General features: G+C 46.7%; 1 pseudogene; it reads left to right on the top strand.

Moving 5' to 3' along the window:
• The window catches only part of LOC119351028, a 93,189-nt pseudogene extending 88,426 nt beyond the window's left edge, over positions 1-4,763 (top strand).
• The last annotated feature ends 811 nt before the right edge of the window (positions 4,764-5,574 follow it).

Here is a 5,574-nt window from a genome sequence, read left to right as displayed (position 1 = left end):
AGGTGAGGCAGGACGAGGAGGCGGATGAGGAGGGTAAGTAGGTGAGGCAGGAGGAGGAGGCGGACGAGGAAGGGGACGAGGAGGGGAGTAGGTGAGGCAGGAGGAGGAGGCGGACGAGGAGTACGTAAAGTAGCCCGGAGTAGAGCACCTCTTTATTCTCCTGGACCCTCTGATGCAGTGCTTCGCCGTGCTCGGGGGGAGGAAATAGAGGATGGGGATGAGGCGAGTGAGGAGGAGGACGAGGAGGATTTCGCAGAGGAGGTGGTGGAGGATGAGGAGGAGGTGGTGGTGGTGGATGACACCGCCGAGAGGAGGCTGGTTGTTCGTCAGGTTTCTGAGGGTGGGGATGGACCCTCACGGGTGACAGAGCACCACGAGGTGAGCGGCTCGCAACCGAGCGGTTCGACTATCATCACTACTTCCAGAGGGAAAGTGTGGCTGCGTGGTCCTTCAAAGCTTCCAAGACGTCCATATGTGCATACAGACGTGTTGATTAAACCAATGGGAGAGAAGTAAGTGGTTATCTCGACTCATCCCATATAAATTGTACCTTTTGTCATTTCCTCACAGATAATATGACTTCACTCTTCGTAATGCAGAAGCTTAGTAAAAGGTGGTGAGAGGCGTCTGCCACGGTCGCCGAGTGGCATCACTGGGGGTCTTTGTAGGTTAAATTATCCTGGACTAGTCACTTTGTCGAACGGTATCATTGAGCCAGCTTGGTCATGGGATCGCTACAAACTTGCACCGGATTTCCTGGATATGCGTCAGAGGGTTTATGGTAACAAAGCCATGCGAGTGGTCAACGATTTCTGGGTAAGTCCTTTCAAACACCTAAATGTCAATACCAAAAGGTTTAAATTTGCCATAGTCATGATTTTACCCTTCTCACATGTATGCATGTTTGTAGGATTTCTATACATGCGTTGAGGGTCAGAAGGATCGTGCAAATGTGGTGGTTGAGAATATTGCCAAGAAACTACTCCACGACATGCACTATGAGGGGCGCGTCAGGTTAGTGGTCAAGTATCACGCGGACTATCTCAACCACAAGATTTCCAAACAGGAGGCTCGAGGGAAGCATCTTTCATGGGACAATTACTTCAAGGCAAGTGACGATGGATGCTTGCTATTCCCTACATTGCCGCAAAATTAGAATCCTTACTAAGATGTATTTGTTTAATTTACAGGTGATTCCTTGGTGGTGCGCTGACAAATGTCCGTGCTGGGAGAAGATCATCGAACGGTGGACAGATCCAGGGTGGCAGGATGAACACAAAGCAATATCTGAACGGCGTAAGTTGATGGGTTGTCCAGGACACCGTCAAGGCAACCTCACCATCCCAGGTGTCATCTCAAAACATGTAGGCAACCACATCTTTTTCTTTCATCATGTTATCTTTCATTTGTAAGCATTCCCTTGATTGTTTGGATTGCTTTCTTTTGCAGAAAGAAGACACGGGCGAGGATATCACTTACTTCGAGGCATGGACCATCAGACGTACCAAAGACAACAAGGACAAGCACCCTCTCCACCCGGAGAGGGACTGGATCAGCTCTAAAGCCCGGTTAGATGGAGAGAACTACACCAAAAAATTGAAGGAGACGTACGGGCAAGACACTGATCCTCACGTGCTACCGTTTGACCCTCTTGTGTCCATTGCCGCGGCAGGCGGTAGACCGAATGGCCGGATGGCGGTTCACCTTGATTCTGTCATAACCTCCTCCCTTCCGAGAGTCAACACGCTCCGTGCTATGAGTACTGGCTCTACTCCTACCATAGAGTGTCACGTACCACATTCCGTGAGCATTATTGAGGATATTCAGGTCAGTGCTTCTTCATTGATCCTTCATGGTCCTGCATATTTGCATTTCAACATGAATGACATTTGCATTGCCATATTGTAGACTCGACTGATTGACACCGAGAAAGAACGAGATGAAAACCGGGCCAACCTGAAGGCACAAGATGATCTAGTGAAGTCTTTACAACATATGGTGGCCAATCTTTATTCCGTGCAAGGCCAACCAGTGCCAGAGATGCCATCGACACCAGAGTGGAACATTGTGAGTTTCGTTCAAATTATTTCCGTCACCATTTTCGGCATTACCATATGCATTCATCTCACTATTGGGTCAATCCATCACAGCTCAACCCATCACAAGGGTCGAACAATGTTCCGGTAGTTCCACCTCAAGTTGGTGGAGCTGGGGCAGCAAACGGAATGAGGCCTTCTAATGTTGATGTTATCACTCCGATCTCCAAAATCGCGTGAACTTCATGTTATGTTATGTTTGAAACTGTTCCTTGTATGTGCTTGAGAACTCTTGCATCTTGAGACTTGTAAACTTGTGGTAGTCGAGTGCCTTGACTACTATTTCAGCTTTTAGGCACTATTGCTTTTATGTGGAATGTTTTTCAGAATCATTGCTTTTTTTGTTCAATGATGCCTATATGTGACATGTTCTATGTGTTATTAACTATATGATGTTGTTGTATATGTTTCTCTGCAGGAAAGAAAGAGAAATGAAAAAGGTTGTTGGGCACACCATTACCGAGGGTGCCTCTCGGTAAAGACTGTGAAACTGGACCAGCAAGCAGCCTTTACCGAGAGGGATCTCGGTAAAATTGTACCAACCAATAGAACCTGGCACTTTTACCGAGAGGCCTCTCGGTAAAGGATAATAACCTGTAGTGCTCCTGAAACCTTTATCGAGAGGCCTCTCGGTAAAGGTAAAAGGATTGCCGACGGTGGCCCTCGGCAAAGTATGGGCACGGCTTTTAGGACAAGTGACGTGCCCTCCCCTATTGGCTCAGTTTGCTGAGAGCAGCACTCGGCACAGATAGAGTTTGCCGACGGTGGCTCTCGGCAAAGTTGGCCCTCGGCCTGTTCTCGTGGTCCCACATGTCAGAAGATGACACGTGTCAGCCTCCTATTGGTTAACGTTGCCGAGAGCTATTCTCGGCAAATATGGCCCTCGGCCAGTTCTCGTGGTCCCACATGTCAGAAGATGACACGTGTCAGCCTCCTATTTAGTCTGTTTGCCGAGAGCACCTCCCGGCAAAGTTGTCCCTCGGCCTGTTCTCGTGGACCCACATGTCGGGGGAGACACGTGTCAGCCTCCTACTGGTTGTCTTTGCCGAGAGCCCCTCTCGGCAAAGTTGGCCCTCGGCATGTTCTCCTGGTCCCACATGTTAGGAGCTGACACGTGTCGATCTGCTACTGGCTCTCTTTGCCGAGTGGTGCTCTCGGCAAAGTTGGCCCTCGGCCTGTTCGCCTGGTCCCACATGTCAGGAGCTGACACGTGTCGACCTGCTACTGGCTCTCTTTGCCGAGTGGTGCTCTCGGCAAAGTTGGCCAACGTGGCAACCGCCGTCCCCGTCTGTTATCCGTCAGCTACTTTATTTTGCCGAGCTGTACTGTTTAGCTCTCGGCAAAGTCTTTGTCGAGTGTCCGTGTTCGAGCTCTTGGTAAACTCCTGTTTGCCAGAGAGGTGTACGTCGGTTGGCTTTTGCCGAGGGTGACATTCGGCAAAGGATTTGCCGACAGTTTTCGGCCCTTTGCCGAGTGCCCGTTACACCCGGCGTAAAACAGAATTCCAGTAGTGATTGGTCTGTTAGCAATAATCTTGTCTAGCAAATAAGTTTAAGCTAATCACAATTAGAGTGGCCGGTGGTTAGGCTAGTTCGGTGTACTACGACTTGCATGTCATGTGTCAAGTAGTAGTAGCTTGGATAGAATTAGCACCTGGATGTGTCTAAGTGTTTGAGTTAGATTAGGAAGCAAACGAGTTGAGTCCTGGTAGTATTAGGTGGTCAAGTCCGTGTACGGTAAGGAGACAGAAGTCCAAGTCCTAGTTGCTTTAGGTGGTCGTGCGTTGGCCATTGTGTATATATACACAGCACGTTGTGCAAAGTTGTAACACCCGAGAAAACAGAAAATAAAAAGAGGAGAAACAAAGGGCACGACAAGAGCCCTTGGCTATAAAAGTTTTTTTTTGCACGTTTTCATTGTACTGTGATGTGATCGATCATGTGGGCGAGTTCCAACATGGTCAATTTCTGTTGGGAACCAGTCTGGAGGTTAACTATCTGGGTTCACTTGTTCGGTTTGTTGCACTTAGTCACGCACATATGGAGTTAGCTGGTGGATGTGGAGTTTCAGTGGAGTTTAGCTGGTGGCGGTTCTGGTTCTCATTTTCAATGTCGCCATATGTCAGCCTGGAATTGTCTGTGATGCACTGTTGCAATGACCGACGAACTTGAGTGGAACAAATATGGTGTGCAACAGTGCAGAACTTAAGTTCCACACGTGGGCAGCATATTCTGAAGATGAAGGAATTCAGATACTTGAAATGTACCTGTAGATTGATGCTGGAATGCTAATTTCTTTCATCTACCATTTTTTCCCTTACAGCCTATGGAAATTTATGTTGATGATGAGGCAAAGTTGACCCTTCACGGTCTTGTTCAGGTAGCTTTTGTCGTTTTACACTGTTTTGCACATTCATTTCACTAGTTTTTGTTCCACTGTGTGTGTGATTATACTGTCTTGTTTTAGTAGCACTATATAAAATTGACAGAGTCGGAGAAGAATCAAAAATTGAATGATCTCTTGGATGCTCTTGATTTCAACCAAGTTGTGATATTTGTGAAGAGCGTTAGCAGGGATACATAGCTGAACAAGTTGCTTTCTGAATGCAACCTCCCTTGAATCTGCATCCATTCTGGCATGACCTAGGAAGACAGGTTTATACATTAGTAGAAAACAGGGCTTTGGTCCAAGCTCAATGCACCCTTTAGTCCCGGTTGCATTATGAACCGGGACTAATGTGAGCATTAGTCCCGGTTCGAGCGGCTAGGGCGTCGGGAAGGCATTAGTCCCGGTTTAAATGGGACCTTTAGTCCCGGTTTGAGACACGAACCGGGACTAAAGGGTGCGATGTCCTTTAATCCCGGTTCGTGACTCTAACCGGGACTAAAGATCTCTTTAGTCCCGGTTTGAGACACCAACCGGGACTAAAGGGTGTGATGCCCTTTAGTCCTGGTTTGTGTCTCAAACCGGTTTAGTCCCGGGACTAAAGGGTGTGATGCCCTTTAGTCCCAGTTTGAGACACGAATCGGGATTAAAGGGCATCGCACCCTTTAGTCCCGGTTCGTGTCTCAAAACGGGAATAAAGGGGTTCTGAAATTTGTTTTCTATTTTTAGTTTCTGTTTTAAATTGCTTATATCTTTTAGGATATTTGATGTTTTTGAGTGATTCTTTTTGCATTACATTCAAAATTTTGTCTAGTTTTTTTGTGCCATTAGTTTTCAAATTTGAAAGATTTATTTGGTTATTTTTAGAATAATTTAAATTAGGATTTGAGTTAAAACAGTACTGCTTTGCTTATATAGTTGTTTTAGTCCTTTAATTGTTGTTTTCAATTATTTTTAGTTAAAAAGTAATTTTTTTGTCACTTTAATTGAACGTGGCTCTGGCTTGGTTAACCTTAGTTGTGACTCTGGCTGGGACGGTGCTAGCAAATATAGTCGATGGTAGGATTGGATGGACACCATCCCGGACTAAAGG

The sequence above is a fragment of the Triticum dicoccoides genome, chromosome 1B (assembly GCF_002162155.2).
Source record: "Triticum dicoccoides isolate Atlit2015 ecotype Zavitan chromosome 1B, WEW_v2.0, whole genome shotgun sequence".
Classification (NCBI taxonomy): Eukaryota; Viridiplantae; Streptophyta; class Magnoliopsida; order Poales; family Poaceae; genus Triticum; species Triticum dicoccoides.
The sequence above is the reverse complement of the archived record's forward strand: the minus strand, read 5'-3'. Positions and strand labels throughout refer to the sequence as shown.